Below are 15,035 nucleotides of genomic sequence, written 5' to 3' on the forward strand. Positions count from 1 at the left end.
ACACCAAACTCATCAAAACATATCTTTTTGAACCTGGCTTTTTCTGCATGAGGGCAGAGTCATGCTGGAATATTAAATGGCCTTCCCCAGACCGTTGTCACAAAGTTAGAAGTGCACCATTATCTATTATGTCTTTGTTAGCTGTAGTATTAACAGTATCCTTCTCTTCAACCAAGGGGTCTAGCCCAAACCGTGAAATGCAGCCTCAGACCATTATTCTTTCTCCACAAAACTTAACAGTAGGCACTATGCAGTCCGGAACTTAGTGCTCTCCTTGCATCTGGCAAAACCAGATTGTCCATCAGACGGCCAAATAGTGAAGTGTGATTCATCACTCCAGAGAAGACATTTTTACTGCTCCAGAGTCGAATGGTGGTGTGCTTTCCACCACTCCAGCTGATACTTGGCCTTGGCCATAGTTATCTTAGGCTTGTGTGCAGCTGTTGGAAGCGCATTTCATGAAGTTCCTGATGCACAGTTCTTGCGCTGATGTTGCCTCCAGAGGCAGTTTGGAGCCCTGTGGTGATTTTACACGCCATGTGCTTCAGCACTCAGCAGCTGCTCTCTGTGAGTTTGTGTGGTATATGACTGCACAGCTGAGCTGTTGTTGCTTCTAGATTCTTCCACTTCACAATAACAGCACTTACTGCTGATTGTGGCAGATCAAGCAGAGCAGAGATGGCATCCTATGACAGTGCCACGTTTAAAGTCATTGAGCTTTTCAGTACAGCCCATTCCACTGCCAGTGTGTCAATGGTGACTGCATGGCTATGTGCTTGATTTTATGCACTTGTTAGCATCTGAAATCAGCAATTCAGAGGAGTGTCCACATACATCTGGTCATATAGTGTGTGATCAGTATACAAAAATGGTATAATTATATTATATTTACAATTGTAACAGAAAATAGTTAGCTATTAACACATTCTCATTATATAACATACTCAATCCTGCTAATGCAGTTTAGGGCAGCAGTACCCATCTTGATAACAAGGGGCACAAGGCTGATTCTTTATTAGTTTTTCAGGCTGTCACAGGCTTTGTTAACACACACATGCCCACAGTTGTACTTGCACAAGTTCAATTTAGAAATGTCATTTAAACAAACATGCACGTCTTCAGGATATTTGACGAAAACACTTGAAATTTTAGAAAACACTAATCTTCATAGCAAAACATAATATCATGGAGGCCATCACAGCAGAAAAGGGTACAAGGCAGGAACTAGGCAGGTTGCTAGCTGGGTCAAATGACACACATTCACTTGCAATCACACAGAGCTAGTTTTAAGTACCAATTAAACCAATGTGCACATCTTTGAAATGTTGGAGGAACATGAGAGTAGCTGAAAAAAATTATAGTCATCATATAAACCAAAACTACACGGGGAAATTGTATATTGTATTTCTATTTTCATTTCTTTCCTGAAGCACCCCATAATTAGTCAAGGTGAACACCAGACATCATTATGGATGCAAAGGCTACAAAACACACATGTCATATAATTTTCTAACTTGCTTCATCCAGGCCAGGGTCACTTGGAGGGATGGAGCCTATCCCAGCTAGCCTAAGGTGCAAGACAGGAACAAATCCTGGACAGGGAGCCCATCCATGACAGGGTGAACACACAGACACCTCAGTGGCGCAGCTCGAGTTCGTGCTGCTCAGGGTGAGGCGGTGCTTCAATTTGCTGCCCTCCAACATATCTGAATATGTTAACCTATTTAAATAGAAAATTAAAATGATGTATAGAGAAAAATTAAGATACATTTTGCATAGATTTATTCATATATAGAGAAACATAAATAATTTTTCACATATAATTATTTATATATCATCTAGAAAAGAAGGGCGGCACGGTGGCGCAGTGGTAGCGCTGCTGCCTCGCAGTTAGGAGACCTGGGTTCGCTTCCCGGGTCCTCCCTGCATGGAGTTTGCATGTTCTCCCCATGTCTGCGTGGGTTTCCTCCGGGCGCTCCAGTTTCCTCCCACAGTCCAAAGACATGCGGATTAGATGGATTGGTGATTCTAAATTTGCCCTAGTGTGTGCTTGGTGTGTGTGTGTCCTGCGGTGGGTTGGCACCCTGCCTGGGATTGGTTCCTGCCTTGTGCCCTGTGTTGGTTGGGTTTGGCTCCAGCAGACCCCCGTGACCCTGTGTTCGGATTCAGCGGGTTGGATAATGGATGGATGGATGGCTCCGGTTTCCTCCCACAGTCCAAAGACATGCGGATTAGGTGGATTGGTGATTCTAAATTTGCCCTAGTGTGTGCTTGGTGTGTGGGTGTGTTTGTGTGTGTCCTGCGGTGGGTTGGCACCCTGCCTGGGATTGGTTCCTGTCTTGTGCCCTGTGTTGGCTGGGATTGGCTCCAGCAGACCCCCGTGACCCTGTGTTCGGATTCAGCGGGTTGGAAAATGGATGGATGAATTAGTTATTTATCTTCTTAGAAATTATTATCGGTGTATTGTATTTTATTGCCTCATAAATTTCAACTGCTGTGTCTGATGCTGTCACAGAAGGACAGCCTGAAAATAATTTTTGAAGCATTTGTGGATAAAAATCAAAGAATTTTACTTTTCTCTTTCATGAGTGATATTTTTCCGAACCCTGCTGCTTACACACGAATTGTACTGAGCCTTTTGGCCAATAATGCTGTCCCCAAAAATGTGCCGCCCGGGCCAGACTGCCCCCTCCACCCGCCCCTAGCTACACCACTGAGACATCCACACCCCCAACACACACTAGGGCCAATTTATTGATGTCAATTGATTTAACCTGCATGTATTTGGACAGCATGGAGGAAAACAGAGCACCCAGAGGAAACCCACACTGATACAGGGAGAACATACAAACTCCACACATGGAGGAGCCGGGACACAAACTCTGATCTCCTTATTGCTAGGCAGCAGTTCTACCACTACGCCATTGTGCATTCCTGCAACACTCAATTTTAAAAATGCGTCCTTATGATTAGGGTTTAAGAGGCCTTCAATAGCTTATTATATTTACTTGTTTCCAATGTTATTTTGCTACTGTTGTGATGTGAAATTTTGCATAAATATTTTGTATGTCTTTATTTGTAACTTAGGCAAAGCAATGTAATATTAGTGTTACATTAGTGAGAAGCATTCATGTTTACAACCCCCCCCACCCCCGCCAGGACTACGTCAGGAAAGTGAATATTTTACAATAGGGTTGGGGGGAAGTAAATCAAACAAGTTTGTTAATTTCTCATAAGTCTCTCAACCCCCATAAGAAAGCCAGGCTGCCTAACTGTCCAGCTTTACCTTAACAAATGGTTTTGGGGGATGGCAGGTGTGAAGGTGTTCTATTCCCCCATTGGTCTGAAGTATGGCTGCTTGGAACTGGCTTGTATCAGAAGCCTTTAAGTATCATGACACTCTATTGGCTCTAGGGGTTGGACAGAAAACCTATAAATTTGCTCACTCCCTCACTCTCTCTCTTACCAAACTGATGCATAAACTGAAAAGAACAACACAATGAAGAGCACAGCTCGACAGCCATATTGAGACAGGCATGTGGCCTGTTCTGAAGAAAGCTGACCACCAATGATGCCTTAACTAGAGACATTTTAAGTAACTAACAAGTCTGTGGGCCGCCTGAACTACACATCACCATTTATCAGGTTGTATGGTTGCCAATATTCAAATGTACTTTGCATATTGTTATTATTTATGAATATTACCAATAATACATTGTTTAAATTGTAACTTAACTCCTTCTTGTCTTTTACTACACCTAATTGCCTGAGGTTATACATGTAGAAGTTATATACTATAATACCTTATAAACAGTGGTAAGTCTGTGAGATTTGAGGCATTCTGACAAAGGCTACATAAATAATACAATAGGGGAAAGTAGAGCAATATATTACTCTACCAAGACAAAAAAGCTACATTATGCTTAATTATGATAATAAAAATTTGAACAAAATAACATACCCCACCTTCAGGTATATTTGCATTGCTCTAATCTACTCTGTATGTACTTAGAACTCTGCGCCCATTTGTTTTCTGTTTGTGGTTAAAACAATTTGTTGGAGTTTATTTTTAAATAATAAATTAAATCAAAGTTAGGGATTATAAATTGATGAATAACTTATATTGGAGTCTTTGATCTCCCACTTCTTCTGACAACATTTGTCTCACATTTGGTTGAATTCTGACTTGAGCATTACACTGCAGCTCTGTCTAAAGGGCAGTGTCTTCCACGTCCATTTTAGCTGGTGTCAGGCAGGTAGCAAGCACAACAGAAAAAGATCATAAGAAGTAAGAGACCAAGAGCACATAGATATATTAAAGTAGGACAAAATGATAAAAGAAAGAAAACATTCCTCTGTGGCACATGTACAACTTTGTTTTAAACATCTCATAATTCTATGTGTGACAAGGCACACCTTAAAGACCTCCAGCTAGCAAGCCAAGATACTCTCAAGCACTTGTTTATCTATAAAGTTTTTTTTAAGAGTTTATCTGCTTATATACTATACAGTGATTGTTGCTCTACTAGTTCTGCCTCTAGGTGGCTTTAAACGGAGCAAATGAAGATGAATAAGTCATTTCAGAATAGAGAAGGGCAATGTCAGCATATATCTGCAAAACCAGAAAAGTACATGAGTTAGTTCCACACCATAAAATAGAATAAAAGTTTGAAACAAGACATTTCATTAGGTGGAGGAAGCAGGTTACATAACCTGAGTGAAAAACGGCAGAGGAAATGAAGAGGTTGGAAGGCTACAGTAGGTGCGAAAGGCGTCAATCATGTGAGAAGACAAAAGCATGAGGTTAAAAGGTTAAATGGTAATTCTGTGCTGGATGAATGTGGCAACTGAGTTGGAGGATAGGTTTAACTGCTTCTGTTTTTCTTTGAAAGGGTGTCTTGGAATTCTTTAACAGAGCACAAACAGATCAAGGGATGTGAGAAATCTCTAAGTCTGGCTGCTCTGACATCAATAAAATACAATGTGCTTTCAAACAGCAGTTCTGTTTCACTGTGTAATGATAAGTAAGTGACTAAGTTAGACTACATTGTTTTGAAAAACTCATTACAAACTTCAAAAGACTTTGTTGGACAGTTATCTTATCCAGAGATCTTGACCATACATTGTTCTTCTCTCTCTTGTTAAATTAACCCTAGCCTGAATGAATCTATTAATTTTTTACATTTAAAATTTCTCATTTAAAGATTTACCAATGTTGTTTCTTGTCCTAGAGTGTGTATATAAACATAGGCAACTCAGGCCCCTTGACTACATCTTGCCTGAAGAAGGGGCCTGAGTTGCCTCGAAAGCTTGCATATTGTAATCTTTTTAGTTAGCCAATAAAAGGTGTCATTTTGCTTTGCTTTTCTCTACAGCCTTATATAAGGTACAATTAAAAGCATTTTTTAAATTATTTTAATAGTGATCAGGATGGAACTCTGAAGCTGTTAGGCAGAAGTGTTAACCACTATTACAACTTTTAACAGAAAACTGATTCACTTCAAAAAATGAAAATTCCACATGTCTTTGTTAATTAGTGTAGGGTCCTCAGTTTGTCCAGTTATCTTTATACTATTTCCTAAATGCCAGGCTTAGAATCTTAGTACTGTATCTTCTTTTCATTTTGTGTCCAAAATATTCCATTGTCATGAGTCAATGTGAATGTTGATGCAGTTTTTTGTATACAGGAATGTAGAGGCTTGACCTAATAGTCATTTGCTTCATCTGTATTGCATACAGTTTCATGATGACCACATCTACAAGGCTTTTTGCAATAAACATCACACAGTACTGTGCAAAAGTCTTAGGCTATTATAAATAATAAAAATTATTTAAAGGCTAGTTACCCAGGCAGTAAGTGTTTATTTGCTAGTGAAAATTCTATTTATCATTAGAATAAAAACAAATAAACATCAATAGAAAAAAAGAAGGTAACAAGAATTTCAAGTGTTATAGTAAAACAATATCAGAATCTCGTGATATGGCTAGAATATCGCTGGTTTGGTTCCTAAACTTCATGTTGAGGCACCCCTATCATCCTTGACATTTGCGTCCTGATTTGAATTACTGAGTTACTGATTGGCCGAACCAGGTAAGTGTGTAGGGCAGTTTCACAAATAATTGGCTGCATTTGGCTACCACTCATTAATACTGGGCTGTCTTGTGGAAAGGTTTAAAAATGGCTAGGCTAACACACTTTGAAGGCTATTAAAGCATACACTTATGCCGCGGAGGCTATAGTCAGTGAGCAACACAAGACCAAACTGGATCTTCAAGATGTGGTGTTCAACCCATCTTAAAGAAATTTAATGAAAATGGACAGGTTGACTGCGGTGGGTTGGCACTCTGCCCGGGATTGGTTCCTGCCTTGTGCCCTGTGTTGGCTGGGATTGGCTCCAGCAGACCCCCGTGACCCTGTGTTCGGATTCAGCGGGTTGGAAAATGGATGGATGGATGGACAAGTTGAGGACAGAAAGCATAGTGGATGACTCAAAACATCTGTCAGCTTTTCATGAGTTGTTCTTACAAGTCACTTCTGTAAGTGGTAGGGTTAAAGTGAAGTGCTTGCTCGGCATCTGACAACGTCATCTGGAAATGCAACACACACTTTGACTGTGTGAAGAAGTCTTGAAAGAAATGGCCTTTTTGTGTGTGTCACAGTTAAAGAAAACATTCTTGTGGAGAGGCAGCAGGCAGAATGGTCTGCAGTTGACTAAAGATCATAAAGTATCAACCACAGGAAGAAAGACTTATGGTGCAAAGTGTCCACATTCGATATTTTGGTTCCAAGAGACACAAGTATGTCAAGATGAGCTGTCAACAAGTACAATGTGGCCTATCTGCAACTTCCTGTGAAGTACTGTTACAACTCTGCCGTGAACTCACTGATGTAAAAAATCTGATCGAAATTGATGACTCCTGAGGCTGTACCTTTAAGAAAATGACTTACTGGGCAAAATCTTCACATTTTAGCTCAATAATGACTGCAAACACAATGTAAAATAATTAAAATTTATTTGGAACAGAAGTCTGTAGATTGAACGCAAACAGTACAAGAATGGCCAGCTCAGAGCCTAAACCTCCAAATAGCTGAAGTTGTGTGGGTTTCATGAAGGCAGAGAAAAGAATAAAAATATACAATGTCAAAAGAAGAGTTATGACAAATCACACAAGAAGCTTGGAAGAATTTACCAGAGGACTACTGGAAAAATTATACAGCAGTGTAAAGACTTGTTTTAAAAGCATAAAATGCACTTGTTACTTTTTATTGTATCAATGGTTATTTGTGTTTATTCAAATTTAGATATTTTTTTACACTCAATTAAATATATGTTGCCAACATAACTAGCCTTAATAATTTTCCTGAGTGAACCTAAAAGTTTTTCATGGTACTGTATAACAGACTTCCCATGGGCTCACCACCTATGGGAGGGGCCAAGGAGGTCGGGTGCAGTGTGAGTTGGGTGGTGGCCGAAGGCGGGGACCTTGGCGGTCCGATCCTCGGCTACAGAAACTGGCTCTTGGGACGTGGAATGTCACCTCTCTGAAGGGGAAGGAGCCTGAGCTAGTGCGCGAAGTTGAGAGGTTCCGGCTAGATATAGTCGGACTCACCTCGACGCACAGCTTGGACTCTGGAACCAATCTCCTTGAGAGGGGCTGGACTCTCTACCACTCTGGAGTTGCCCCCGGTGAGAGGCGCCGAGCAGGTGTGGGTATACTTATTGCCCCCCAACTTGGAGCCTGTACATTGGGGTTTACCCCGGTGGACGAGAGGGTAGCCTCCCTTCGCCTTCGGGTGGGGGGATGGGTCCTAACTGTTGTTTGTGCGTATGCACTGAACAGCAGTTCAGAGTACCCACCCTTTTTGGAGTCCCTGGAGGGGTTGCTAGAGGGCATACCTTCTGGGGACTCCCTCGTTCTGCTGGGAGACTTCAATGCTCACGTGGGCAATGACAGTGAGACCTGGAAGGGCGTGATTGGGAGGAATGGCCCCCCCAATCTGAACCCGAGCGGTGTTTTGTTATTGGACTTCTGTGCTCGTCACGGATTGTCCATAACGAACACCATGTTCAAGCATAGGGGTGTTCATATGTGCACTTGGCACCAGGACACCCTAGGCCTCAGTTCGATGATCGACTTTGTGGTCGTGTCGTCGGACTTGCGGCCACATGTCTTGGACACTCGGGTGAAGAGAGGGGCGGAGCTGTCAACTGATCACCACCTGGTGGTGAGTTGGCTTCGATGGTGGGGGAGGATGCCGGTCAGGCGTGGTAGGCCCAAACGTGTTGTGAGGGTCTGCTGGGAACGTCTGGCAGAGCCCCCTGTCAGAAGTAGCTTCAACTCCCACCTCCGGCAGAACTTCGACCACATCCCGAGGGAGGTGGGGGACATTGAGTCCGAATGGGCCATGTTCCGTGCCTCTATTGTTGAGGCAGCTGACCGGAGCTGTGGCCGTAAGGTGGTCGGTGCCTGTCGTGGCGGCAATCCCCGAACCCGTTGGTGGACACCGGCGGTGAAGGATGCCGTCAAGCTGAAGAAGGAGTCCTACAGGACCCTTTTGTCCTGTGGGACCCCGGAGGCAGCTGATAGGTACCGGCAGGCCAAGCGGAATGCGGCTTTGGTGGTTGCTGAGGCAAAAACTCGGGCGTGGGAGGAGTTTGGGGAGGCCATGGAGAACGACTTTCGGACGGCTTCGAGGAGATTCTGGTCCACCATCCGGCGTCTCAGGAAGGGGAAGCAGTGCAGTGTCAACACTGTATATGGTGGGGATGGTGCGCTGCTGACCTCGACTCGGGACGTTGTGGGTCGGTGGGGGGAATACTTCGAAGACCTCCTCAATCCCATTAACATGCCTTCCAATAGAGCCTGGGGACTCAGAGGTGGGCTCCCCCATCTCTGGGACTGAGGTCACCGAGGTGGTCAAAAAACTCCTTGGTGGCAGGGCCCCAGGGGTGGATGAGATACGCCCGGAGTTCCTCAAGGCTCTGGATGTTGTAGGACTGTCTTGGCTGACACGCCTCTGCAACATCGCATGGACATCAGGGACAGTGCCTCTGGATTGGCAGACCGGGGTGGTGGTCCCCCTCTTTAAGAAGGGGGATCGGAGGGTGTGTTCCAACTACAGAGGGATCACACTCCTCAGCCTCCCTGGAAAAGTCTATTCAGGGGTCCTGGAGAGGAGGGTCCGTCGGATAGTCGAGCCTCGGATTCAGGAGGAACAGTGTGGTTTTCGTCCTGGTCGCGGAACAGTGGACCAGCTCTATACCCTTAGCAGGGTCCTGGAGGGTGCATGGGAGTTTGCCCAACCAGTCTACATGTGTTTTGTGGACTTGGAAAAGGCATTCGACCGTGTCCCTCGGGGAATCCTGTGGGGGGTACTCCGAGAGTATGGGGTACCGGCCCCCCTGATAAGGGCTGTTCAGTCCCTGTACGATCGGTGCCAGAGCTTGGTCCGCATTGCCGGCAGTAAGTCGAACCCATTTCCAGTGAGAGTTGGACTCCGCCAGGGCTGCCCATTGTCACCGATTCTGTTCATAACTTTTATGGACAGAATTTCTAGGCGCAGCCAGGGCGTTGAGAGGGTCCGGTTTGGTGGGCTCAGGATTGGGTCACTGCTTTTTGCAGATGATGTTGTCCTGTTTGCTTCATCAGGCCGTGATCTTCAGCTCTCTCTGGATCGGTTCGCAGCCGAGTGTGAAGCGGCTGGGATGAGAATCAGCACCTCCAAATCCGAGACCATGGTCCTCAGCCGGAAAAGGGTGGAGTGCCCTCTCAGGGTTGGTAGCGAGATCCTGCCCCAAGTGGAGGAGTTCAAGTATCTCGGGGTCTTGTTCACGAGTGAGGGAAGAATGGAGCGTGAGATCGACAGGCGGATCGGTGCGGCATCCGCAGTAATGCGGGCACTGCATCGGTCTGTCGTGGTGAAAAAGGAGCTGAGCCGCAAGGCGAAGCTCTCAATTTACCAGTCGATCTATGTTCCTACCCTCACCTATGGTCATGAGCTATGGGTAGTGACCGAAAGAACGAGATCGCGAATACAAGCGGCTGAAATGAGTTTCCTCCGCAGGGTGTCTGGGCTTTCCCTTAAAGATAGGGTGAAAAGCTCAGTCATCCGGGAGGGGCTCAGAGTAGAGCCGCTGCTCCTCCGCATCGAGAGGAGTCAGATGAGGTGGCTCGGGCATCTGATCAGGATGCCTCCTGGACGCCTCCCTGGTGAGGTGTTCCGGGCACGTCTAACCGGGAGGAGGCCCCGGGGAAGACCCAGGACACGCTGGAGGGACTATGTCTCTCGACTGGCCTGGGAACGCCTTGGGATTCTCCCGGAAGAGCTAGAAGAAGTGGCCGGGGAGAGGGAAGTCTGGGCATCTCTGCTCAAGCTGCTGCCCCCGCGACCCGACCTCGGATAAGCGGGAGACAATGGATGGATGGATGGATGTATAACAGAACAAAAGTAGTCAAACTAAATAATTGATGTCAATATGACTTCTTGCTTCTCATTGTGCATCAGTGTCTTGTCCTCTCTTGGAAGTGGTTGTGCGACCCAACAAAAGACTAGATATAAACAGCAGTAAACTCTCAGTGCGATTATCATCATGCATTCTCTGTGCCATTCTTGAATTCTGTATCCCGCCCCTGACGGTCAACAGATGGCACTGCTCTTATTGTTCTATTGCCTATTAAGATGTTCTTTGTCATGCTATTGACTTCTGTGATTTGCTTGATGTTCAGCAGATCTCATTGTTCTCCACAATGTCACTTGGTTTTGCACTTACTTTGCTATTAAAAACCCATAACCACAGGTCAACTTGCTTCAGTTGCTGCTGTCTGATTTTGTTTTTTCATTTCCAGAATGTATTAGTTCATAAGCTTGTGATTAAGACCAGGATGCAAGTTCTAGCAATCCTGTTACAGGTAGACAGACCTTAGCATTTTATTGTATCTGTTGATTATTAGGTGTGTGGACCACCAGGGCACATACAGCCACCCTAACCAGACACAGACAGGCAGAGACATGAGTTTGCCACACAGCACACCTTTATTTACAGGTGGAGAAGTGCTTTCTTCACACCCCACATAGAGCACAATGTCCACAACACCAAGCATCAAAATACAGTCCAAGCCAATATCTTTCCTGCTTCTTCTTCTTCTTCTCCGCCTCCACTCCTCTCTCAGCAAGCTTCTTCCACCTCCTCCCTACTCTGACTCCCCTAGCAGTGGCGGCTGGCTCCTTTTATAAGACACCTGGAAGAACTTCAAGTGTGCAACAAGCTTCTTCTGGCAGAACTTCTGGGTGTGGTGGAAGTGCTGCTAAATAGGGCTCGGGAAACATCCAGGTACCCCCTGGTGGTGCCCACAGGCCCTAACAGGGTTGAGCTTCCATGCTCCAAACCTGTCGCCCCGCTGCAAGCCAGGGGGGCTTCCCTCTAGCTTTCTGGGAGGAGACAGTTTCAAGAATAAGCTCTCTCCCCAAGTTCTTTCATGATCGAGGCATCCCAGCTGGGTAAGGGCCCTAGTGTTCCACCACATGTGACATCAGCTTTCTTGTTTGAGCAATGCCATTTTGTGCACAGATGCATCTGTGATGCTATGTTGTTTGCAGAAATGACATAGTTATGAGGCCCGTGATATGTGACCTGTGATGTCACCACCCTGCCTCTATAAAAGATGGCTGCATGTATTATATGTTGTTTTTGTTTTGGAATTCTTGCTTAATTGTAAAAAATAATACATTTATTCATCATTGCTTTTGTGTATTTAACACATGGGCATGCTGGGCAGTTGTCCGGGGGCCTATAATGCTGTTAAGGCAGCCCTGTATTTAGTGCTAAGGAATTCATGTTTTTTAGGGCCTTTGCTTTGTTTTTTTGACTTTAGCGTTAGGTTTTTGCATCGGGCTTTAACTATTACTATTAATTTCCCTTTTCTAGTTTACTAAACTTCTGCCCGTCCTGTAACTATGTCTTTATAATTTTCATAGCTGACTACTCATCTCACAATGTCCTAGTTTTCTCTTTTGCCATTATGTGTCCTTCAAGCATTTATTACACATCAGATGTTGTAGTCATGAAGCCTGAGTGTCCCCGATCAAACAGGGACAATGCCTTCTCAGTGCTATATGGGTGATTGTACAGCTATGCAGCATATTCTGTCATTTAGGTGGCACAGCTTTCCTGAAGTCTGCTTCAGTCCTTGGTAGAATTTATTTAATTTTACTAAGAATATAAAGGGTGAACCTCCACTCCCCTTTGTTATTCTTCCTCTTTACTGTGTTTTTGACTAAAGAAAACCCTGTAAGGACCAATGTTTTCAGAGAGCGCTTTGCTTTCTACTGCACTAAGTTGAGCTACCGAACGATTAGGCCGACAGGAATTCCTCACTCGATCCTCATTAGATGGGCTGCCTCCCCCACAACATCTGTTTATGCTAGATAAATAATGACTTTGTCGGCTTTGGATGGGAGACAGACATATTTTGGCTTTAACTGGGGCTGGACAAGTGCCTGCTCAGCTCCCAGGTGGTTTTGGAAGTCGGCTCTTGTGTTCTAAAATGTAATGAAGAAATTGGACTGGAACTAGGAGGGCGTCTGAGCTGCATGCTGAGCCGACAGAAGAGATTTGTGCATTAACTGCTCTATTTAAGGTCTGCAGCGATAGCTCCAAGCAGCTTAACTCTCCTATGGTAGGGAAATCCGCAGTGCCCACGGTCAGAGACATCAAGAGAAAGGTGGGAAAATCACCAGTATACTCGCTCAGCGGGATGACTAACAGTTCATCCTAAAAAAGTGAAAAAAATGACAAGCCCAGAGGAACCCAGAAGTAAACATTCTGTCTGACTTCTTAATTTTCTACCATTTTTCTCTGACTAGACACCATTTTTCTTCTCTTGCATTCAGTGGCTCCATGCCAGCCTTAACGAATGTGCTGGGCTGGGTTCATACTCACTCCTTCAAACATGAAAAGGTTAAAGCATTTTATGATGTTATGAAGCACATGGAAACTGTTCTACTTACTGCTACAATAGACTCTGTTCCCTGGAATAACTAAATCCATCTTTCAAATGAAGGAGACCCCAGTTGATCTTTCCAGTAAGCTTTCAAATGTCATACTTTTCTCACTCCATAATCTCACTTACTTGGATTGCCACTGTAGCCTTAGCCATTAGCTCGCTTATTCATTTGTAGCAGCACATATTTAGCACACTGATTGCCTGTCTGAGACAGTAGCAGAGCTTGCTTCTGTCTGGCAAGTTAAACCCTGGTCCTAGTTGTCACTTTTGAATATTTGTGCAATTGCTCTTTTGCCATAGACACAAATCTGCATTTTAAATTATCCTTGAACTTTTGAAAATTGACCGTGTGCAAACTACAGCTACTTGCCATGACAATTAATAGACCTTCCAATACAAATATTAATGACTGCTTGTCTGCTATAACCCATATCCAGAACTGTTTGTCCTTGTAGCAACTGGAAAGTAATGTTGTAGCAAATACATAGTTGAGATGGCAGTGGATCAGTGACTTGATTGTTGATACTCCTCTTGTTCATTCATGGCTCACTAAAAAGTTCTCTCTAGTTGACTTCTTGTTTGAATAACTCACTGACAATGAATGCATTAGATGGTGATATTATGTTCTCTGCATATGCTGGTGTGGACACAGTTCACAGGAATCATGTATCAATTAATGATGATTAATATATTTTGATTTCATTGATTCATTTTGTGATTATACTCGACTAGTCAGTTTATTTCAGGAACCAAAACTAAATTTATATTTATGGTTTACATGTTTTTTAAGTGCAGTTCTGATTTTTCTCTCTCAGTCACTGTAGGTTATACTGACAGGTCAAGTAGTCTCTGATCCAACTTTATCAGTAGCCTGCAGCAATGTATAGACTCAAACACATTTAGTGTGGACTTACAAACTCAATTTTAGCAGTTGGACTTTTCTATAGCATCACTCCATGTTTGGAGAGAAATTGCACACCAAAGTTTAAGGTTGGTGGAGCAGTTGTCCCTATGCCCCTTATAAATAGCGCCTATGACCGACCTTTTCCAGTCCTTCCAATGTGAATGGATGTGTGGTCTACCACCCGTTTACTGAAGTCTGTCATCAGCTCTTTGGTTTTCCTAACATTAAGAAGGAGATTGCTTTCCTGGAACCACTGTGTCAGACATTACACCTCTTATTGGTAAGCTATCTAATCATATCTTGAAGTCAGAAGCAAGTGTCCTATGGAGCTCTTCATCCTCACCTAGCCAGATGAGTGAATCCATTACACACCTACATAACATTACTTAACCTATTCAAACTTACGTAATCCAGTTTGTCACAGCAACATCAAGAATAAGGCAGAAACCATTAGAGGCTAGCCCATCACATGGTCTCCTCTAGCTCAAACTCACACAGGCCCAATTTAGAATCACTGTAAAATACATACCTTTGAGAATATGAGCGGAAGACCAGAAGACGTGATAGAAAACTCCACACAAGCAATGATTAGGTTTTGCAATTTGGACTCTGAGTGCTAACATCTGTGAGTTTGTGCTGCCCTTCTTCAAATATGTCTCCAATAAACAAATGTGCGTTAAAACACTTTTCAAAGTTATTGAAATAAAGTATGAAGCTGAAGTTGGCACAGCAGTTATTGCTGCTGCCTCACTATTCTAGAGACCTTGGCTTTAATCCTGTCCTGATCACTGTCTGTATGAAGTTTACACATTTTCCCCATGGGCATTAGGGTTTTTTCAGGTATTCCTGTATTTCATCATATCTTAAAGCAAGAGTGTTAGGTTTATTGGGAGCTGAATGTTTGCATGTCATGAGTAAGAGTGCTTTTGGCTTCTCAGGGTTGGGTCCTATCTTGTACCTGATCCTGCTTGAATAGTCAGGCCCCATGACACTACTATTAGAAACAAAGCAAGATGAAAATCTAATTATTTTCACAAATTCTTCTTAAAACAAATGAGCTGATGATCCTCAGATGGTTATTTTTTTTTTGGCTTTTCCCCCTACATCTTTAACTCACAAGTGAAAC

Source organism: Erpetoichthys calabaricus, chromosome 2, assembly GCF_900747795.2.
Source record: "Erpetoichthys calabaricus chromosome 2, fErpCal1.3, whole genome shotgun sequence".
In the NCBI taxonomy this organism is placed as follows: domain Eukaryota; kingdom Metazoa; phylum Chordata; class Cladistia; order Polypteriformes; family Polypteridae; genus Erpetoichthys; species Erpetoichthys calabaricus.